At 43.2% G+C, this 24,672-nt stretch overlaps 1 protein-coding gene across 1 annotated transcript in view; it reads right to left on the bottom strand.

Annotated features, from left to right (window-relative positions):
- Positions 1-17,793, bottom strand: part of LOC111950467 (protein FAM168A-like) — a 50,527-nt gene extending 32,734 nt beyond the window's left edge. The window contains 1 exon segment of the mRNA XM_023968074.2: positions 17,579-17,793. The gene's annotated coding sequence lies outside the window, so the exon portion shown is untranslated.
- Positions 17,794-24,672: the final 6,879 nt, after the last annotated feature.

Raw genomic sequence — 24,672 nt, forward strand, 5'->3', positions numbered from 1 at the left:
TTCTGGGAACAAAACAGTTCACAGTGAATTTTGTATTGACTGATGAGGCAAGAAAGTGATCAGAAGTATGGCAAGTGCATTAAGGCATTTGATAATTGTTGTTCTGCTGTAGACATATTAGACCCCAGAAATGTGATTGAGGGAAAACTGTAATAGCCAAGAAACAGCTGCAGATGGAGAGATAGCGCTTAAAGAAAAGAAGAGTAAAAGGAATGGACAGATAAGAGAGGAGTAAACAGATGGATGGTTTGTGTGTGTGTGTGTGTGTGTTGTGTGTTGTGTGTGTGTGTGTGTGTGTGTGTGTGTGTGTGTGTGTGTGTGTGTGTGTGTGAAGAGTATAAGAGTGATAAACAAAAAATTAACGAAGAGAGCGTCAGATACAAGAAGATGACTGACAAACGACAGAATAAAAAGACATGATCACATGATGGCGGCAGGTAGCCTAGTGGTTAGAGCGTTGGACCAGTAACCGAAAGGTTGCTGGATCGATTCCCTGAGCTGAGAAGGTAAAAATCTGCCCCTAAACAAGGCAGTTAACCCACTGTTCCCCGGTAGGCCATCATTGTAAATAAGAATTTGTTCTTAACTGACTTGCCTAGTTAAATGAAGGTTACATGGACAGATGGTGTAGGAAGAGAGGTGACAATGGAATATTGGAATGGCCAGATTAGATGGGATGCATGGAGGTGGTGAGAAGAAGGGATGAGGAACTGATGGAGCAGTATAATAAAGAGTGTTTATGAAAGCAGACATATCTACACTGAGTGTACAAAACATTAAGAACACCTTCCTAATATTGAGTTGTTTGGGTTTGGCCGTCATTGTAAACAAGAAATTGTTCTTAACTGACTTGCCTAGTTAAATACAGGTTAAATAAAATAGATGTCCATTGGGTGGTGGACCATTCTAGACACACACGGGAAACACCAGTGCTCTTAGCACCTACTACCATACCCCGTTCAAAGGCACTTAAATATTTTGTGGCACACATACACAATTCATGTCTCAATTGTCTCAAGGCATAAAAATGTTTCTTTACCAGTCTCCTCCCCTTCATCTATACTGATTTAAGTGACATCAATAAGGGATCATAGCTTTCACCTGGTCAGTCTGTCAAATCATGTTCTTAATGATTTGTACACTCAGTGTATATACTACATTGGCCATATACAGTACTGCACATATATTTTGGCCAATTGCAAATATATTGGCCATATACCACACATATATTGGCCATATTCTACAAATATATTGGCCATATTCTACAAATATATTGGCTGTGTTGCACATATACAGTGGGGAGAACAAGTATTTGATACACTGCCGATTTTGCAGGTTTTCCTACTTACAAAGCATGTAGAGGTCTGTAATTTTTATCATAGGTACACTTCAACTGTGAGAGACGGAATCTAAAACAAAAATCCAGAAAATCACATTGTATGATTTTTAAATAATTAATTTGCATTTTATTGCATGACATAAGTATTTGATCACCTACCAACCAGTAAGAATTCCGGCTCTCACAGACCTGTTAGTTTTTCTTTAAGAAGCCCTCCTGTTCTCCACTCATTACCTGTATTAACTGCACCTGTTTGAACTCGTTACCTGTATAAAAGACACCTGTCCACTCACTCAATCAAACAGATTCCAACCTCTCCACAATGGCCAAGACCAGAGAGCTGTGTAAGGACATCAGGGATAAAATTGTAGACCTGCACAAGGCTGGGATGGGCTACAGGACAATAGGCAAGCAGCTTGGTGGGAAGGAAACAACTGTTGGCGCAATTATTAGAAAATGGAAGAAGTTCAAGATGACGGTCAATCACCCTCGGTCTGGGGCTCCATGCAAGATTTCACCTCGTGGGGCATCAATGATCATGAGGAAGGTGAGGGATCAGCCCAGAACTACACGGCAGGACCTGGTCAATGACCTGAAGAGAGCTGGGACCACAGTCTCTAAGAAAACCATTAGTAACACACTACGCCGTCATGGATTAAAATCATGCAGCGCACGCAAGGTCCCCCTGCTTAAGCCAGTGCATGTCCAGGCCTGTCTGAAGTTTGCCAATGACCATCTGGATGATCCAGAGGAGGAATGGGAGAAGGTCATGTGGTCTGATGAGACAAAAATAGAGCTTTTTGGTCTAACTCCACTCGCCGTGTTTGGAGGAAGAAGAAGTATGAGTACAACCCCAAGAACACCATCCCAACCGTGAAGCATGGAGGTGGAAACATCATTCTTTGGGGATGCTTTTCTGCAAAGGGGACAGGACGACTGCACCGTATTGAGGGGAGGATGGATGGGGCCATGTATCGCGAGATCTTGGCCAACAACCTCCTTCCCTCAGTAAGAGCATTGAAGATGGGTCGTGGCTGGGTCTTCCAGCATGACAACGACACGAAGCACACAGCCATGGCAACTAAAGGAGTGGCTCCGTAAGAAGCATCTCAAGGTCCTGGAGTGGCCTAGCCAGTCTCCAGACCTGAACCCAATAGGAAATCTTTGGAGGGAGCTGAAACTCCGTATTGCCCAGCGACAACCGCGAAACCTGAAGGATCTGGAGAAGATCTGTAGGGAGGAGTGGGCCAAAATCCCTGCTGCAGTGTGTGCAAACCTAGTCAAGAACTACAGGAAACGTATGATCTCTGTAATTGCAAACAAAGGTTTCTGTACCAAATATTAAGTTCTGCTTTTCTGATGTATCAAATACTTATGTCATGCAATAAAATGCAAATTAATTACTTAAAAATCATACAATGTGATTTTCTGGATTTTTGTTTTAGATTCCGTCTCTCATAGTTGAAGTGTACCTATGATAAAAATTACAGACCTCTACATGCTTTGTAAGTAGGAAAATCTGCAAAATCGGCAGTGTATCAAATACTTGTTCTCCCCACTGTATATGTGTCATATACAGTGTACTACACATAAATTGTCCTTATATTGTACGTATAGCATACAGCGCTACCCAAGTAGGTACAGTACTGCAGGGTTTCCGAGCTGCTACCCACTCACTGCAGTAAGACCGGCACCTACCTACCTACCTCAGACTTCCCAAAATAAACTGGTGGGTTGTTGGGAGAAAAACCTGCTGCTCTGCTACAAACAAAGCATCAAGACTGTGGGCTCAGAGGATTCATGACAGCAGAATGCCAGCGAAGGGCTGTCTAAATATACACACACAAAATAGCACTAAGACACTTGAAATCACTTGTATGCTTTCAGGGTTGGGTAGGTTACATTCTAAATGTAATCCATTACAGTTACTAGTTACCTGTCCAAAATTGTAAATCGGTAACGTAATAGTGGTCTCTGATATATGGTCAGACTCGCTCAGGTGGAACAAACTTAAACTTGTGCCCTTTTTTTAATGCTGAATTGAATGTCATTGAAAAAACAGAAAGGTGTCATAATGTATTTTTTTGCAAACATCCTTTCTGAATTTAAAAGTAATCCAAAAGCAATCATCTATTTTTTCAAAAGTATCTGTAATCTGATTACAATATTGTAGTTGGTAACGTAACTGATTACAGTTAGTTTTTTAAAACTATTATTACATGTAATCAGTTACTCCTGAACCCTGTATGCTTTCTACATTTATAGTATTATAATTCACTGTATAACATAAGGCCTATACTCTGTCACTGAGTAGCAGTTAGAGATATAGAGGAGAGTGTACACTTGAAATCAATCATATGTTTTCACCCAAAACACATGTTTGATATGTCCATGTAGGGGTTTATAATTTAGCCTTTAACACAAGGCCTATACTCTGATATGGCTGTGACTGAGCAGCAGATATGGGAGGGGATTGTAAACCACGGATTGGTAGACACAGAAAATGCAGAGAGGAGAGTGGAGTAGGAGGACAGTGAGTAAGCAAATCCTCCTCTCCCTTTCTGTGCTCTAGTGGATAGATTCAAGCACTCCTGTCACTGTCTGGCTAAGCATGGATCCTTCTGTAGGTGTTAACACGGCCAGTCTCAGAGGCACCAACACAAACCTCTCATTCAACCATACAAATGTTTACGACACAACCATTCACTATAATATAGTAATAGTATAGTATAGTATAGAGTGGAGACAACACATAAAGCAATATATTGTGCATAAAGGTTGGGAGACAATAATATCATAGGAAAAAAGTACACAAATAGAGAACAAGTCAAGACCTCCGCATTCCACCCAAACCTGTGACATAGAAAGTGCAGAAATAAAACAACAATTTATTCAGTTTTCTCTGTATCAACTCCTTCTTGCATATACTGCAGAGAAAAAAAGGTAAAATGTTGAATTATATCACGCTAGTACACTGTAATATATAAATACTGGTAAGGCCTTACGGTGTGGTCATCCACTTTGCATAATTTTGCATTCATCACATTCAAACATATTCATTTGGGAACATGTTTAGAGGTCGGCAAAACATGAACCTCAACCTCACACCTGTGTAGCCTATTCAGTGAGGTGAAACATTTCAGAATGTTGCAGATATAAATGTAATGGATACCACCGACACGATTCCCTATTCTACACAATCTATTTCTATCTCAACATTCTGTTAGGGAGTGGTCAAAATGTACACAATTGTTACCCGGAGGACAATTGAGGAGGGTCATGCTTTTTCATGTAAAATGATGACAAATCATGCATTCCAATTCTTTCATAGAATGTAATGTCTGTAAAATACTTTTTTGAAGGTTGTACTGATTATGATGAGCTAATGGTAAGCTAATTACCAGCTATATGTGGCACCATGTTTGTTGACATCATACAATGCATTCTGGTTGTAACGTAAACGTCTGTCAGACCAAAGATGTTATAACAAAATGAGGTAAAGGGATGGTTCACTCGTCTTTCCAGTACTTCCGGAAGTGAATGATGGTAGACGACACCCCCCCTTCAACATGCATACTGCAAACAGACCCAAGTCATCTTGTAACATCTTATCTTAGGTTGACACGATAAAACTGTGTTTGTGCAAAATGTTTGTGAAAAAACTGTGGCCAGCTCAAATGCTGACTGTTGCGTCAATCGTAACTTGACGTTCTAAATAAGTGTTCTAATCACACCGGTTTGAGTGCACACTGTAGGGACCGCTGTAGAATGACCACACCCGTATGTTCATAAGTGTCAAAGGGTTAAGTTCGTTGGCTCTCAAAGTTGTCCGTCAAACCCAGTATTATCTCCACCACGGCACTTGCAGTGAAGCACACTTCTCTTTAGTTTTGTTCTTGGGTTCTTAGCCAGATGCGGTAAGAGGTAAGTTGCACTTTAATTACCTTCTGCCTTTGGAATATGATATATTTCTGGAGTAAGATAAGTATTTCTAAGATATACAGTACCAGTCAAAAGTTTGGACACACCTACTCATTCCCTGTTTTTCTTTATTTTGACTATTTTCTACATTGTAGAATAATAACAAAGACATCAAAACTATGAAATAACACATATGGAATCATTTAGTAACCAAAAAAGTGTTAAACACATCAAAATATATTTTATTTTTGAGATTCTTCAAAGTAGCCACCCTATGCTTTGATGACAGCTTTGCACACTCTTGGCATTCTCTCAACCAGATTCATGAGGTAGTCACCTGGAATGCATTTCAATTAACAGGTGTGCCTTGTTAAAAGTTAATTTGTGGAATTTCTTTCATTCTTAATGTTTGAGCCAATCAGTTCTCGACAAAGCATTTCTGTATGGACCTCGGTTTGTGCATGGGGGCATTGTCATGCTGAAACAGGAAAGGGCCTTCTCCTAACTGTTGCCACAAAGTTGGAAGCACAGAATCATCTAGAATGTCATTGTATGCTGTAGCGTTAAGATTTCCCTTCACTGGAATTATGGGGCCTAGCCCGAACCATGAAAAACAGACCCAGACCATTATTCCTCCTCCACCAAACTTTACAGTTTGCCCTATGCAATCGGGCATGTAGCGTTCTCCTGGCATCCTCCAAACCCAGAATTGTCCGTTAGACTGTCAGATGGTGATGTGCGATTCATTACTCCAGAGAACATGTTTCCGCTGCTCCAGATTCCAATGGCGGCGAGCTTTACACCACTTCAGCCAACGCTTGGCATTGCACGTGGTGATCTTAGGCTTGTTGTGTAGCTGCTCGGCCATGGAAACCCATTTCATGAAGCTCCTGATGAACAGTTCTTGTGCTGATATTGCTTCCAGAGGCAGTTTGGCACTCGGTAGTGATTTTTACGTGCTATATGCTTCAGCACTCTGCGGTCCCGTTCTGTGAGCTTGTGTGGCCTACAACTTCGGGACTGAGGCATTGTTGCTCCTAGACGTTTCCACTTCACTTCACAACAGCACTTAGAGTTGACCGGGGCAGTTCTAGCAGGGCAGAAAACTGACTTGTTGGAAAGATGGCATCCTATGACGGTGCCATGTTGAAAGTCAATGAGCTCTTCAGTAAAGGCCATTCTACTGCCAATGTTTGTCTATGGAGATTGCATGGTGGTGTGCCTGATTTTATACACCTGTCAGCAACGAGTGTGGCTGAAATAGCCAAATCCACTCATTTGAAGGGATGTCCACATACTTTTGTATATATGGTGTAGCTAGCTAACTAGCTATCTAGTTAGCTAGCTTTGGCTAACCCAGAATCTAACAGAAAAAGTTTAATCTCCTGTTTTTAGCTCCCCATATGATCTCTTTTTGTTTGCCTAACTTGCCACCTTGTCATTGGCATAAAGAGTGACTAGATTAATAAGATGTGTGTGGCAATAGCTAACTAGCTATCACATTAGGTTACAACTAGATAAGCTGTCTAAGCTAGCTAGCTAGCTGCAGTGTCAACCATGTAGCTAGCTAACATTAGCTAGATCTACAGGTCAGTTCCCCACAGCATCATCCCACGCATTGCTCTCTCTCACGCTCTCTCTGTGTGTATGTCTAAATGTCATTCTGTTTTTATGACAGGGCCTATAAGCACCTCTGTAATACAGTCAGTGTATCATCTCAGTAAGCTTTTTGTGCCATATATAAATCAAGATTGTTTTGTGTGTGTGTCTTTTTATTTACCGCTTGTTGCAGCACAACCGGGGGGGAAGGAGAATGGACCAGCCAAAAAGGGTTACAGCGTTTGTCAAAAATGTACTTTTCATAGCAGGCTAGGAGGAGTAGGTTAAGGTTAGGAAAAGGGTTAGGGTTAGCTAAAATGCAACAACAAAAAACTTTTTACGTCAATTTAATTCCATGGTGAAATGTGTCTGATTTGCATACTAGTAACATGATTGATATTGACATTTCAGTATTGTTTGACCGTTATAACACTTACCTGCTCATTCTGAGTGAAAAATTAAACATCACACTTGGTGTAAATATTTTTTGTATGCATTCACCATCACATGTACTTGAAACGATAATGTAAAATAAATGTTTATTAATGCTATTGAAATTGTAAAATGATTCCAATGTCTCGAGTACCATATACCTTTTTATGAAATTGTGCACATTGTTAGATATTCAATCAACATTGAATGACCGAAATTGAAACTGTACAGCCTACGGACTTTGTTTGACGTCAGTCTTCTTTGAAGAATACCTGTGCTGGGGGACATTTGCAAGATGGTGCTGACAGGCTTTAACAATAAATTAATGTCAAATAAATGTTTGTCTTTTTGGTTTGTTGTCACAGTTTACCATAAGGTGCAAAAATGACCAAAGATATGTTTGCCCTCTGGTTGGTATTGTCATCGGAACAATTTAGTCCTTTTTGAGCAGACTAAGGGCGATTTATCTATTTGACAAGCATTCTGTACAATAGAAATAAAGTATTTCCTAATTTTCCATGGCAATCTACTGTGGAAATTTACCCAACACTTTTTATGAATGGAAACTAATGTTAGTGTACTGTTATTTTATTTGCTTACTATTTATGTTATCCAAAAGTGTCTGGTATGGTAATTTCTTTTCAAGAAAAATAATCTATGCCCCTGGACTGTCCATATTTGAAATGTCTAACTACATCAAGTCAATCAGTAGACTGCATTATTTGTATCAGAAGGGCTTGGGGCAGAATCAAACCCACACCAACACGGTAGACCTATACATACGCTGAAGGCAGTGGCCCTAACTACTACACCACCCCAGGCCACGATTTAACTCAATTTTGACACTTCATTCGTAACTTTCGGATACACTAGATTCTTATTATTATAAAAAAATATATATTGTTTTATCTTCACCCCTTTTTCTCCCCAATTGGTAGTTACAGTCTTGTCCCATCACTGAAACTCCCATCCAGACTCGGTCGAGAGCCATGTGTCCTCTGAACCACGACCCTGCCGAACCACGACCCTGCCAAGCCACACTGCTTCTTGACACACTGCTCATTTAACCCAGAAGCCAGCCACGCCAATGTGTCGGAGGGAACACCATCCAGCTGGCAACCGAAGTCAGCTTGCAGGAGTATGAGTGCAATGGGACAAGGAAATCCCAGCCGGCCAAATCTTCCCCTAACCCGGACGATGCTGGGTCAATTGTGCGCCGCCTTATGGGTCTCCCGGTCAAGGCCGGCTGTGACACAGTCTGGGATTGAACCGGGTCTGTAGTGACACCTCAAGCCTTAGACCGCTGCACCACTCAGGAGGCCCCACACTAGACACTTGTATGTCATAGCCTAGTGGAGACCAATAACTATCTTGTGTTATTAAGCTATATAAAACAACAATTGTTGATGTGTATGTGTACATTTCAATGTTGCAGTAATAGGACCTAAGCCTATAGAGAACATTATTTGAAGATACCGAGCCCTGATCCCAATGACTCGACTGCCCCTGAGTGGAAAGAAAGAGAACTGCTCATTTTTAGCCAATCACAAGGCTCATTTTCCTGATGCATCAGGAAAATTCTCTGCAACAAGAGTGATCAAGTTAAGATCTGACATCTGTAGATCTGATCCTATCCATGATATTGCCTTGCTATTTAGCACAGCCAGGTTAGAAGGTCAATGTGATGACTTGCACACCTCTGATAGGCTACCTTCAAAAGAATCTCCCAGAATCACTAATTCCTTATCCTATCACCCAGCACCATCTATTGCCTTTAATCACCTCCTTTCTCCTTTTCTCTCCCTTCCTAATTTTATTCTTCCTTTTTCAAATGAAAAACCTGCTGATACAGAGTTAAAGAGCTATATAGTAGCACACACCACTGCAGGCTACTCTCTGATAGATGGAGAGGAGAGTTGACTAGATAGTACAACGCTTTGGCTCGCCAAGCTCCAGAACTTTTCAGGAGCTATGTAGGAGCGTTGTAGCTTAGCTGCGCGTCATTGGAATGCATTGCAGCCAGGACTACTCCACTCCTGATTGTGTAGGGCTGTCTGTTGCCAGGCCCCGTATATCGAGCACCGAGTGTCTCCAAGAAGGAGATACATTTTTCGCATTTTGCTCCCCGACGGCAAACAAGTATTTACATTCTTGCCACCCACAGGCGGCATGACACGGCGGCTATTATAGTCTCCTCAGACGCAGACACTCGGATCAAGGTAAACAAAATGGCAGCGCGAGAGAGAGTGACTTATGATCGAGTCAAAGCAAACAACATCTTTCGAGCTTATTCTATTGATCTTCTCTTTCAAGTCCAGTGCTGAATCCTCATCCTCAACTATAAGCGATGAGAAAGGACTGGAGTGGAGATTTGAGTGGAAATTTGTTGTCTTTTTTTTTTTACATACCAGGCTGTACCTATCGAGATAAAGTGAGACAAAGCTATGGGTTAAGAGCCGATAGGCATCCTAATGTTGTTACGAGTCATTGTAGACTCAAACGCACCCCCTTTGGCAGCCTCCTGGGGAGGGTTCAGAGGTACAACGTTCCAAAAAAACAACTCCGACATTCCATCATTCCACAGTACATAGAGGAGGCCTATGGAACGGCAGAAGATAATTTTGTACACACATTCCAGCCCTGAGCTAACCCATATAAAAACCCTGTGTCTGTCAGCTACTCAGCTCTTCATCAAATCCCACAAATGAAGGGAAGGGAAGAGCTCAAGAGAACATATGGAGGTTAGAGGAAGAGAGGAAAGGAATGAACCTATGATGTCAGAGGAGGTAGAGAAAGGAGGGATGCGTTTTTTGTGCCTCCTTTACTACAGCAAAACAGAGCAGTTACAGATGCTGCAGGACTGGAGAATGAGATGGGAAGCAACCAAAATGGCATCCTATTCCCTATATAATGCACTACTTTAGACTACATAGTGCACTACTTTTGACTAGAGCTTGCATAGAGCCCGCCAAGGACTGTTTCTTTCTCTCTCTCCTCAAACCATTTCAAGATCGCACTCCTCTCCTCCCCGAGATAGAAAATTATTTGTCAGCCAGCAGTCAGCCAAGAGATTAAATTACCACTATTTTCACCGTGAGCCTGCATGCCTCACTGGGTGTGTGTGTGTGTCAGAGCTCCCTCTCATGTGAACGTGCATGGTCAAAGCATGGTCAGGTCATGGCAGACCTGACTAATTCCCCTCTCATTCGGCCCCCCTTCACAGTAGAGGCATCAGACAATGTTCTACAGACTGTTGACATCTAGTGGAAGCCGTAGGAAGTGCAAACTCATCCATATCTCGCTATGATTTCAATAGGATCTTGGTTGAAAATCGACCAGCCTCAGAATTCCCACTTCCTGTTTGGATTTTTTCTTAGGTTTTTGCCTGCCATATGAATTCTGTTATACTCACAGACATAATTCAAACCGTTTTAGAAACTTCAGAGTGTTTTCTATCCAATACTAATAATAATATGCATATATTAGCAACTATGACTGAGGAGCAGGCCGTTTACTCTGGGCACCTCTGTGCACCTTTCATCCAAGCTACTCAATACTGCCCCTGCAGCCATAAGAAGTTAATAGCCGGCTTTTGGACACATTTTTTTTAAAGCCGGTAAATACAATTGTCACCGGCCAATTGTCCAGGAGAAGAAAAAAATCCCATTGCAAAATAATGCTTTTTGCCTATTCATTGATGGAAATACCAGCCGATGCAAATACATTTGACCGGTCATGCTTATTGGTCTCTAAGTTAATTTGCATAATTCTGCTTACAGATACAGGGCCTAGTTTGAGTGGAGTCAAACATCCACTTTTATAAGCCCAATCATTGTACAACAATTCTAAATGCAATCGTGTGTTAAAAACAGTTTTGATGGTCACGATTAAAAAGAGCTACTATTTGTATTTTTCAACTGGTAATTGAAGCGTGCTTCCCATTCGCCATTCAAGTGCTTAGGCAATGGTAGGCAGGCTTCAGCGTGTCAAACCACTTTGCAATGTGAATTGGAGCTAGTATGCATTTTGAAAATATAAACTTAATTATGTGAAACCTGAACATTTTACCTTGCTTCAAAGTAGCCGTGCCAAAATCTGTTTATATAAACGTGGAGGCAAATATTTTATAAAGACTTCTATATGCCATTGAAACAAGTAGCCCATTTCTCTCATGTTCTATTGGTTTTCAAATCAACTTTCTTTCATTGTCCAGTAGCCAAAGGCACAATCCTAGTCATATTAGCAACCCATGCAAGTTGTTAAACATTTCTAACTGATATTTTCATCCGAATGTACAGTGCACATTTGACAAAGGTTTTTCCCCACAAACATTCGCGCGTAGCCTACTATCGTGTGTGCATTGCTGCCCTTATAATGTGAAGAAACAATAGTTTATCAACATTTTAAGCTAAACATTTTGATCTGTTGCATCAACCTCAATGCCTATTAAAGTTATTTTGATGTACTGGTTGTATGAATTTGGGATCTATCGTCCCACAACTCTGCCAGAGTTAGTTTGGAATAGGCTATTTATTTTTTGCACAGAATGACCCGCTGACCAATAGTATAGGTCAACTTTTCTACTATGGGGTATAATAGATTGACATAGACTAGTGATTTTTCTGTCTGTTACTTGTTTTGTTGGCTGAGGAAAAGCAAATGTGAAGAGTTATTCTAACATCTTCAAAGTGTGCATCGGAATTCGGTAAGGACGCACCCCGTTGCACCCTGGAGTTGCATGTTCTGTTAAGATGAACTACCATAATCTAAATGTGATGTCTGTTATTCTGATCACTGTGAGTGGACGCCCTTACACAACCAATACATATGCGTCCTGTAAATTTATCAAATGTCAGGTAAATTTTAAATGCTACCGGTCAAATGTCCGACTCCACATTTTTGTAACAGAAACCCTGTTATGTGTGTGTGTGTGTGTGTGAGAGGGAAAGTGTGTCAGAGGGAGTGTGTGAGTGTGGGAATGAGTTGTTATTGCAAGTGTGTTTGCTACTGTGTGTTTGGGATGTGCGTGTTCGCCAGTATGTGTGTGTAGAGATTCGTTTTAGCATCGCCTGCCTCTGGCAGAGTGAAGGAGGGCGGTCCAGGGCCAGTTCTGATTCCATCAGACATGACTGCTCTTAAGAACAGAGCAACGAGCCAATCAGCTTCCTACTTCTTAGTCCGATCCTCCCACTGACCTGACCCCTCCCCTTCACACAAGTTTCCCCTAGGTACAGATCTAGGATCAGCTTCTCCTCTCCCAATACTGACCTTAATCATTAGTGGATACAACTTCACAGCACTGCGGCTTTCACTACAAACTATGGGTGTGAACGTTTTAACGAAATTGGGATCCTTAACGTTAAGAAAAATCCCTAACGGGAAAAGTGTTTTTTGTTTGTTTTTCCCACAAAACTAAAATCACAGTGCAGCTGGCTCACCTGCTCTTTCTCTTCGCTAATGATGCGAGTGTGTGTTCAGTCTTCAGTCTGTGAAATACAGCATTACATGCAGCTTTTGATTGCCGATAGATGGCCTAGTGCACGGTTCTGACTCCGTCTGCCAGGTTGTTGACCTGCCTATACTGTTCCTCTCTTCCCTCTGTCGCTTGCTATGAAAGATGCAAGTGTTTGTGTTCTCGGAAGTATGGACACTAATCAGTCTCATCTGTTAAACAATGGTGAATCTTAGAAGTCGATTCCTAGTGGAAGATGTATTTTCTTTCTACTAAATGTCCTGGTAAGTCACAGTATTTAACTTTAGTGTACTTTTTTGGAGAGAGTGGTCTACGTGCAGGCAGCAGGCAGGCTGCACACAGCAGCTCGATATTATTTGATTGACAGTTCTGGTCACCTAGTGATGAACGTTAGTCCAGCTTCAGAAGCAGCATTCCTTTACAGACAAGTCAAATACCCATTTCGTTGCGCTTCGAAACTATCTTCAGACAAGGTTTTGTGTAAGCATTAAACAAACATGCCGTAGCTGAGGCGCTTTCAAGGGTATATGACTGCGGTAGATATACAGTGCCTTGCAAAAGTATTCATCCCCCTTGGCGTTTTTCCTATTTTATTGCGTTTCAACCTGTCATTTAAATAGATTTTTATTTGGATTTCTTGTAATGGACATACACAAAATAGTCCAAATTGGTGAAGTGAATTTTTTTTAAATAACTTGTTTCAAAAATGTCTAAAAAATAAAAAATGGAAAAGTGGTGCGTGCAGATGTATTCACCCCCTTTGCTATGAAGTCCCTAAATAAGTCACATAATTAGTTAAATAAAGTCCACCTGTGTGCAATCTAACTGTCACATGATCTGAGTATATATACACCTGTTCTGAAAGGCCCCAGAGTCTGCAACATCACTAATCAAGGGGCACCACCAAGCAAGCGGCACCATGAAGACCAAGGAGCAATCCAAACAGATCAGGGACAAAGTTGTGGAGAAGTACAGATCAGAGTTGGGTTATAAAAAAATATCTGAAACTTTGAACATCCCACAGAGCACCATTAAATCCATTAATAAAAATGGAAAGAATATGGCACCACGACAAACCTACCAAGAGAGGGCTGCCAACCAAAACTCACGGGCCAGGCAAGGAGGGCATTAATCAGAGGCAACAGAGACCAAAGATAACCCTGAAGGAGCTTTAAGCATACTGCTAAAGCAACACTCGAGTGGTTTAAGGGGAAACATTTACATGTCTTGGAATGGCCTAGTCAAAGCCCAGACCTCAATCCAATTGAAAATCTGTGGTATGACTTAAAGATTGCTGTACACAAGCGGAACCCATCCAACTTGAAGGTGCTGGAGTAGTTTTGCCTTGAAGAATGGGCAAAATTCCCAGTGGCTAGATGTGCCAAGCTTATAGAGATGTACCCCAAGAGACTTGCAGCTGTAATTGCTGAAAAAGGTGGCTCTACAAAGTATTGACTTTGGGGGGGTGAATAGTTATGCATGCTCAAGTTCTGTTATTTTGGCTTATCTTGTTTGTTTCAAATAAAAAATATTTTGCATCTTCAAAGCGGTAGGCATGTTGTGTAAATGAAATGATACAACCCCCCCCAAAAAATGTTTTAATTCCAGGTTGTAAGGCAACAAAATAGGAAAAATGCCAAGGGGGTGAATATCTTCGCAAGCCACTGTAATTCCATTGCCAGGCCCTAGCAGTCATACATACATAACAGGACCATTATTCTGCATTGTGAATTGATGTGGAATTTTATGATTTTTTTTATCGTTTTAACAGAAAAACTACAAATTTCAGTTAAAAAATGTGGCTAAATTGTCCATCCCTACTACAAACAGCCTGGCAACTGGCCAAAAACACATTGATTACACTATACTTTGTACGTATCAGTGGAGGCTCCTCAGAGGAAGGAGGGGAGGACCATTCTCCTCAGTGAATTTCATAAAAATTAAAATCGTAAAACATGTTAAAAGTTATCCTTTTTAGATAAAATGATACAGAATATATTCACCTCACCAAATAATTGATTAAAACTCACTTTTTTGCAATCAAGGTCTACAGTAGCCTCAACAGCAATCTGTAGGGTAGCACCATTGTGTACCCGGAGGACAGCTAACTTCTTTCTTCCTCTGGGTACATTGACTTCAATACAAGACCTAAGAAACTCATGGTTCTCACCCCTTCCATAGACTTACACAGCAATCATGACAACTTCCGGAGGACATCCTCCAACATATCAGAGCTCTTGCAGCATGAACTGACATGTTGTCCACCCAATCAAAGGATCAGAGATTGAATACTGAAAGCATAAGCTACAACTAGCTAACACTGCAGTGCATAAAATGTGGTGAGTAATTGACTCAGCGAGAGAAAGACAATAGTTGAACAGTTTTGAACAAATTAATTTGTTTAAAAATTGAGGAGCAAAACAGAAAGAGAGATATTTTGTAAACATTTTTCACTTTCACTTACTTAGCTAGCAAATGCAGCTAGCTAGCTTAGCCTACTCAGACAGAGGGATGCTATATTAGCTAGCTGGCTATGACTATCCAACACTGGAACTCTTCCTAGTCAAGGTAAGCTTTTGGTTTTACTCATTTATTGCCACTGGTGACTGCCGGTGTAACTGCTAAACTGCTTACTACACTGTACTGCATGATTGTAGCGGGTATACTAACGCATTAGTTCTTTTAGCTATGTTGACTATGACGTTACTTTAGCTAATATAGTGAGCTAGCTGCGGTGATGATATGAAGGTTTGGCTTGGAAAGTTTTTTTTGCCTGGTCACAGACAGCTGATGTGTTGTGCATTGATGTCCACAAACGAAGGGAAAAGGTGAGAAGAGAGCGCGTATTTGCGAGAAGGAATACAACGAGCTGTTTGTATGTGGCTATGAACTTGAACTGTTTGCGTGTCATCAGAGGTGCATTCATTCCGCCGATTCTGTTGAAAAACGTTTCTTAAACGAAAGCAAGCGGAACGAAACGGGGATAAACATATCTGAATTTGTCGAAAAGAAACTGTTGTTTGCAACTGTTGGACTAATGATTACACCCTAGGTCAGCTAGATGCAGGCAGGAGTGTACAAGGCGATATCGAATGTGTCACTGTCTGTCGAAGTGTCACTGTCTGTGACCTAAAATCATTCTCTCGACCTGTGTGCACCTACGTTGAATTCATAGGCTAGGTTGTAGCAACCTCATGATGGGTATAGGGAACATTTTTGTATCATGTAGTAGCCTAAACCTATCGATGTTAAACTGGGTGAATGGAATATGCTGTAATAGAAATAACACTAATAAAAAATAAAATAAAAAGTGTCTTAAACGGCACTGACCGCCACATAAAGAATAAAGAAACAACATCCGATAAAGAAACAACATTCTGAGTTTAAACATGGCCTAGCTAGTCATTAAATCATTTAACTAGGCAAGTCAGTTAAGAACAAATTATTATTTACAATTACAGCGGGGGCAGAACGACAGATTTTTTACCTTGTCAGCTCGGGGATTCGATCTAGTAACCTTTCGGTTACTGGCACCAACGCTCTATCCACTAGGCTACCTGCCGCCCCATGAGAAACAATATATCAATAACAAAGAAATGAGCCATTTAGACACATTAAAACATTAACACTGGAACAAGTGCATCTCCACAGATAATGGAGTGCCCCCACATCTCTGGGGTGTGTTTTGTCTCACTGCCCTCTGGAGCCCAGCAGAGCACATAGCGGCACTCACACTCACACAGATGGCGAGCAGCAGATTCGGCGCCCCGACATCACAGTCCAGTGTTTACCTGGAATCATGTCAGCTTTATATATTCATGACATTTCTATCTGCAAGGTTCCACAACGTTTTGCCTATTGAACGTCCATACTTTCAAAGCAGCAGCAATTGTCAACTACATTTTCCAAAATGTAAAATGTTTGGACATGCAATAGGCCATTGGCTAGTGATCGGTTCCTTCAAAATGAAATGAAAAACAGGTACAATATTTTCATAATGAAGCATTATTCTTATTCTTGTTGTTATATTGTAGTGTTTACAGTATAATTTGTATGATGCATGCTTATATTATTAAACAGCTTAGATGTGACCATATTTGTTACCTTGCGCAATTAGTCCACCTCCTATTGTAACTTCATAGCTTCTGGCTATTTTGCCATCGTATCAGCCTACTTCCCAAACGCATCATAACCACCGCAAATTGTGAGTCATAACAAAAACATTTCCCAGCAGCTATTGTACGCATACAATACTGTCAGGTCTTGTTCCAAATCACACTGAAAAAAATACTTGCGTCCAGCTGATATGAAAAAGTGAAAATTAATAGTTTTCCCTATGTGCCCTCTCTATCGTGTGGACTCCTGAAATAATTGCTGCGCTCAGAAATTCACTTGGCTTTTAAAATGGTCACACAGTCAAACTCCCGACACCATTTTGAGCCGCACATATCTTTACCAAAATCCGATCTGCTGCTACATGAGTAGAAAAAATGTATAGCCAGGAAAAGGGGTCGGCTGCGTTTCCTCTGCACTCGCTCTCAGCCCATGTCACATTTTATAATGCATCCTTGAGATCCAAGGCCGTTGCTCCGGCGATTACATTGTTACACACTTATGTCTGGTTTTATTTGCCAATGGACCACAGCGACCTATGGCTTGGAACGTGTAGCCTAGTCTTACACATTTGTAATATTTTACAACATGCATGTCCATTACATTTTTTATATATGCATAGCAAATATATATATATTTACATTATCAGGCAGGACACGTCTGTCTCCAAGACTATGAACACGTTATGATATCAAACTCACCAAATGTCCAAGGGAATTTATTATCGTGGAGCACCTCGTCTTTAATTTTATGCTGAGTCCGGAGTCACTGATTTCCCTTGTTCAATGCTGGCGGTTTTCTCCAAGGTTTGCTTCGGTGGTTTCTCATAAGCGGCGTTGGTAACATCGACATCCACACAAAGTGGGGGGATGGGAATATCGAGAGAGAATGAGGGGTAACGGAGGGGGGCAGTAAAACCTTGCAAACACAAGGGGAGGACCTTTTTCTCCTACGTGACTGTCAAACAGGGACCAAATTCAGAAGTCTCACTACCTCACACATCTATCCATCTATCATCAAGTTCACTGGAGTTGGAAATATAGGCTACATTTATTAAGAAAAATGATGACATGATCCTTTATTAAACTTTTTCTGATTTATGTGTTCTCACATCTCTGTATTTTGGTCCTGTTTAATGTGTGTGCAGCAGTGGGAAAGATACATTTTCAAAGAGGACCGCTTGAATCCCTTATAGAATGATCATGACAGCAGGGAGGTTTTCATATAAGAAAAAATGAAAATCAAACTGGAGATTTATGGCAGATGACAGAATAGAATCGAATATTTTTGCTTTGCAAAACGTACTAGGCATCCCTGCCTTCTTATCTCTGTTGTGTTTTTGCTATTGCCATGTCAATCATGATGTATGTATATAATAGCAGCATTATCTGTCATTCAGGAAAGATGGGGCTTTTTTAGCAACAAAAAAAAATATATACTGTATATTGTTTTTTTGGGGGGGGGGGGGCTTGCCTGTTTTGCATGTTATTTTGGCATCACATCAGTTTGCAAACAATGTAAAAAAAAATATATACACTACCTTTCAAACGTTTGGGGTCACGTAGAAATGTCCTTGTTTTTGAAAGAAAAGCACATTTTTGGTCCATTAAAATAACATCAAATTGATCAGAAATACAGTGTAGACATTGTTAATGTTGTAAATGACTATTGTAGTTGGAAACGGCTGATTTTTATGGAATATCTACAAAGGTGTACAGAGGCCCATTATCAGCAACCATCACTCCTGTGTTCCAATGGCACGTTGTGTTAGCTAATCCAAGTTTATCATTCTAGAAGGCTAATGCATCATTAGAAAACCCTTTTGCAATTATGTTAGTGTCATGTTTTGTCTTTGATCATCATGTCTTGTCCCTGTGCTTCCCTCTGCTGGTCTTATTAGGTTCTTTCCCTCTTTCTATCCCTCTCTCTCCCCCTTCCTCTTCCCTCGCTCGCTCTCTCTCTCTATCGTTCCGTTCCTGCTCCCAGCTGTTCTCATTCTCCTAACGACCTCATTTACTCTTTCACACCTGTCCCCTATTTTGCCCTCTGATTAGAGTCCCTATTTCTCCCTCTGTTTTCCGCTTCTGTCCTTGTCGGATTCTTGTTGATGTTTGCTGTTCTGTGTCCTTGTTCCGCCCTGTCGTGTTTTTGCCTTCTTCAGATGCTGCGTGTGAGCAGGTGTCTATGTCAGCTACGCCTGTGCCTTCCTAAAGCGACCTGCAGTCTGTGGTCGCGTCTCCAGTCGTTCCTCTCTATTGACGAGAGGATTTCAGTTTCTGTTTTTGGATTTACCATCGATAATATCCAGGAGAATCATTATTTGTTTAATACTGGAATAAAGACTCTGTTTCTATTACGTCGCTTTTGGGTCCTCATTCACCAGCATAACAGAAGAATCCGACCAAGAATGGACCCAGCGACTACGGATTCTCGCAACACTGCCGTCGAGATCCAGGGAGCAATGCTCGGCAGACACGAGCAGGAATTGTCTGCTGCTCGTCATGCCGTTGAGACCCTGTCCGCTCAGGTCTCCGATCTCTCAGGACAGTTTCAGAGTCTTCGTCTCGTGCCACCAGCTACTTCCTGGTCTTCCGAGTCTCCGGAACCTAGGGTTAATAACCCACCATGTTACTCAGGGCAGCCCACTGAGTGTCGCTCCTTTCTCACCCAGTGTGATATTGTGTTCTCTCTCCAGCCCAACACATACTCAAGAGAGAGAGCTCGGATCGCTTACTCATATCACTCCTTACTGGTCGGGCTCGGGAGTGGGGCACAGCTATCTGGGAGGCAAGGGCTGAGTGTTCTAACGTTTATCAGAACTTTAAAGAGGAGATGATACGGGTTTTTGATCGTTCAGTTTTGGGAAGGAGGCTTCCAGGGCCCTGGCTTCCCTATGTCAAGGTGATCGATCCATAACGGATTACTCTATAGAGTTTCGCATCTTTGCTGCATCCAGTGACTGGAACGAGCCGGCGTTGCTCGCTCGTGTTTCTGGAGGGACTCCACGCTGATTAAGGATGAGATTCTCTCCCGGGAGGTCCTTCCAGCGTGGACTCTTTGATTGCACTCGCCATCCCGATAGAACGACGGGTAGATCTTCGTCACCGAGCCGTGGAAGAGAGCTCGCGTTAACGGTGTCCCCTCTCCGCATCTCGACCATCTCCTCCCACCGGCTCAGAGACTGAGCCCATGCAGCTGGAGGTATTCGCATCTCGACTAAGGAGAGGGAACGGAGAATCACCAACCGCCTTTGCCTCTATTGCGGTTCTGCTGGACATTTTGTCATGTCATGTCCAGTAAAAGCCAGAGCTCATCAGTAAGCGGAGGGCTACTGGTGAGCGCTACTACTCAGGTCTCTCCATCAAGATCCTGTACTACCTTGTCGGTCCATCTACGCTGGACCGGTTCGGCTGCTTCCTGCAGTGCCTTGATAGACTCTGGGCTGAGGGTTGTTTTAGGACGAAGCATGGGCTCGGAAACATGACATTCCTCTCAGACAGTTAGGGAAGCCCACGCCCATGTTCGCCTTAGATGGTAGTCTTCTCCCCAGTATCAGATGTGAGACACTACCTTTAACCCTCACAGTATCTGGTAACCACAGTGAGACCATTTCCTTTTTGATTTTTCGTTCACTTTTACACCTGTTGTTTTGGGTCATCCCTGGCTAGTATGTCATAATCCTTCTATTAATTGGTCTAGTAATTCTATCCTATCCTGGAACGTTTCTTGTCATGTGAAGTGTTTAATGTCTGCATCCCTCCTGTTTCTTCTGTCCCCTCTACTCAGGAGGAACCTGGTGATTTGACAGGAGTGCCGGAGGAATATCATGATCTGCGCACGGTCTTCAGTCGGTCCAGAGCCAGCTCCCTTCCTCCTCACCGGTCGTATGATTGTTGTATTGATCTCCTTCCGGGGACCACTCCCCCTCGGGGTAGACTATACTCTCTGTCGGCTCCCAAACGTAAGGCTCTCGAGGATTATCTGTCTGTTTCTCTCGACGCCGGTACCGTGGTGCCTTCTCCTCTCCCGCCGGAGCGGGGTTTTTCTTTGTTAAGAAGAAGGACGGTACTCTGCGCCCCTGCGTGGATTATCGAGGGCTGAATGACATAACGGTTAAGAATCGTTATCCGCTTCCCCTTATGTCGTCAGCCTTCGAGATTCTGCAGGGAGCCAGGTTCTTTACTAAGTTGGACCTTCGTAACGCTTACCATCTCGTACGCATCAGAGAGGGGGACAGTGGAAAACGGCGTTTAACACTCCGTTAGGGCATTTTGAATACCGGGTTCTGCCGTTCGGTCTCGCTAATGCTCCAGCTGTCTTTCAGGCATTAGTTAATGATGTACTGAGAGACATGCTGAACATTTTTGTTTTCGTTTACCTTGACGATATCCTGATTTTTTCACCGTCACTCGAGATTCATGTTCAGCACGTTCGACGTGTACTCCAGCGCCTTTAGAGAATTGTCTCTACGTGAAGGCTGAGAAGTGCGCCTTTCATGTCTCCTCTGTCACATTTCTCGGTTCTGTTATTTCCGCTGAAGGCATTCAGATGGATCCCGCTAAGGTCCAGGCTGTCAGCGATTGGCCCGTTCCTAAGTCACGTGTCGAGTTGCAGCGCTTTCTCGGTTTCGCTAATTTCTATCGGCGTTTCATTCGTAATTTCGGTCAAGTGGCTGCCCTCTCACAGCTCTGACTTCTGTTCAAGACTTGCTTTAAGTGGTCCGGTTCCGCCCAGGGAGCTTTTGATCTCCTCAAGAAGCGTTTTACATCCACCCCTATCCTTGTTACTCCTGACGTCACTAAACAATTCATTGTCGAGGTTGACGCTTCAGAGGTGGGCGTGGGAGCCATTCTGTCTCAGCGCTTCCATTCTGACGATAAGGTCCATCCTTGCGCTTACTTTTCTCATCGCCTGTCGCCATCGGAGCGCAACTATGATGTGGGTAACCGCGAACTGCTCGCCATCCGCTTAGCCATAGGCGAATGGCGACAGTGGTTGGAGGGGGCGACCGTCCCTTTTTGTCGTTTGGACTGACCATAAGAACCTTGAGTACATCCGTTCTGCCAAACGACTTAATGCACGTCAAGCTCGTTGGGCGTTGTTTTTCGCTCGTTTCGAGTTCGTGATTTCCTATCGCCCGGGAAATAAGAACACCAAGCCTGATGCCTATCCCGTCTCTTTAGTTCTTCTGTGGTTTTCACCGACCCCGAGGGGATTCTCCCTGAAGGGCGTGTTGTCGGGGTGACTGTCTGGGGAATTGAGAGACAGGTAAAGCAAGCACTCACTCACACTGCGTCACCGCGCGCTTGTCCAATAACCTTCTGTTCGTTCCTGTCTCTACTCGTCTGGCTGTTCTTCAGTGGGCTCACTCTGCCAAGTTAGCTGGCCACCCCGGCGTTCGGGGTACGCTTGCTTCTATTCGCCAGCGGTTTTGGGCCTACTCAGGAGCGGGACACGCGCCGTTTCGTGGCTGCTTGTTCGGACTGCGCGCAGACTAAGTCAGGTAACTCTCCTCCTGCCGGTCGTCTCAGACCGCTTCCCATTCCTCTCGACCATGGCTCACATCGCCTTAGACTTTATTACCGGTCTGCCTTCGTCTGCGGGGAAGACTGTGATTCTTACGGTTATCGATAGGTTCTCTAAGGCGGCACATTTCATTCCCCTCGCTAAGCTTCCTTCCGCTAAGGAGACGGCACAAATCATCATTGAGAATGTGTTCAGAATTCATGGCCTCCCGTTAGACGCCGTTTCAGACAGAGGTCCGCAATTCACGTCACAGTTTTGGAGGGAGTTCTGTCGTTTGATTGGTGCTTCCGTCAGTCTCTCTTCCGGGTTTCATCCCCAGTCTAACGGTCAAGCAGAAAGGGCCAATCAGTCGATTGGTCGCATATTACGCAGCCTTTCGTTTCGAACCTGCGTCTTGGGCAGAACAGCTCCCCTGGGCTGAGTACGCTCACAACTCGCTTCCTTCGTCTGCTACCGGGCTATCTCCGTTTCAGAGTAGTCTTGGGTACCAGCCTCCTCTGTTCTCGTCCCAGCTCGCCGAGTCCAGCGTTCCCTCCGCTCAGGCTTTTGTCCAACGTTGTGAGCGCACCTGGAGGAGGGTCAGGTCTGCACTTTGCCGTTACAGGGCGCAGACTGTGAGAGCCGCCAATAAACGTAGGATTAAGAGTCCTAGGTATTGTCGCGGTCAGAGAGTGTGGCTTTCCACTCGTAACCTTCCCCTTACGACAGCTCTCGCAAGTTGACTCCGGGTTCATTGGTCCGTTCCGTGTCTCTCAGGTCGTCAATCCTGTCGCTGTGCGACTGCTTCTTCCGCGACATCTTCGTCGCGTCCACCCTGTCTTCCATGTCTCCTGTGTCAAGCCTTTTCTTCGCGCCCCGTTCGTCTCCCTCCCCCCCCCCCGTCCTTGTCGAGGCGCACCTATTTACAAGTACGAAGATCATGGACATGCGTTCTCGGGGACGTGGTCACCAGTACTTAGTGGATTGGGAGGGTTACGGTCCTGAGGAGAGGAGTTGGTTCCATCTCGGGACGTGCTGGACCGTTCGTTGATTGATGATTTCCTTCGTGCCGCCAGGGTCCTCCTCGAGTGCCCAGGAGGCGGCTCGGTGAGTGGGGGGTACTGTCATGTTTTGTCTTTGATCATCATGTCTTGTCCTGTGCTCCCTCTGCTGGTCTATTAGGTTCTTTCCCTCTTTCTATCCCTCTCTCTCCCCTTCCTCTTTCCTCTCTCGCTCTCTCTCTCTATCGTTCCGTTCCTGCTCCAGCTGTTTCTCATTCTCCTAACGACCTCATTTACTCTTTCACACCTGTCCCCTATTTTGCCCTCTGATTAGAGTCCTATTTCTCCCTCTGTTTTCCGCTTCTGTCCTTGTCGGATTCTTGTTTGATGTTTGCTGTTCTGTGTCCTTGTTCCGCCCTGTCGTGTTTTTTGCCTTCTTCAGATGCTGCGTGTGAGCAGGTGTCTATGTCAGCTACGGCCTGTGCCTTCCTAAAGCGACCTGCAGTCTGTGGTCGCGTCTCCAGTCGTTCCTCTCTATTGACGAGAGGATTTCAGTTTCCTGTTTTGGATTTACCATCGATAATATCCAGGAGAATCATTATTTGTTTAATACTGGAATAAAGACTCTGTTTCTATTACGTCGCTTTTGGGTCCTCATTCACCAGCATAACAGTTAGCACAGCTGAAAACTGTTGTTCTGATTAAAGAAGCAATAAAACTGGCCTTCTTTAAACTAGTTGAGTATCTGGAGCGTCAGCATTTGTGGGTTCGATTACAGGCTCAAAATGGCCAGAAACAAATAACTTTTTTCTGAAACTTGTCAGTCTATTCTTGTTCTGAGAAATGAAGGCTATTCAATGCGAGAAATTGCCAAAAAACTGAAGATCTCATACAACGCTGTGTACTACTCACAGAACAGAACAGCACAAACTGTCTCTAACCAGAATAGAAAGAGGAGTGGGAGGCCCCGGTACACAACTGTGCTAGAGTACAAGTACATTAGAGTGTCTAGTTTGAGAAACAGACGCCTCACAAGTCCTCAACTGGAAGCTTCATTAAATAGTACCCGCAAAAAAACCTTTTCTTTCAAAAACAAGGACAATTCTAAGGCACCCCAAACTTTTGAACGGTAGTGTATATAATTGAGTTGATAAAGCCGCATACAAACAGTCTCTTTTTTGTTTTCTTGGGTAAGGCAGCTCCAAAATGCAGGTGTTTCAGCCTAGCTCAGTGCTTTCTGTGGTGGTGAGGCAAGCCAGCAGAAAATACGGAGTGTTGCGCCGTGATTG

This window comes from Salvelinus sp. IW2-2015, linkage group LG23, assembly GCF_002910315.2.
Source record: "Salvelinus sp. IW2-2015 linkage group LG23, ASM291031v2, whole genome shotgun sequence".
Lineage (NCBI taxonomy): Eukaryota > Metazoa > Chordata > Actinopteri > Salmoniformes > Salmonidae > Salvelinus > Salvelinus sp. IW2-2015.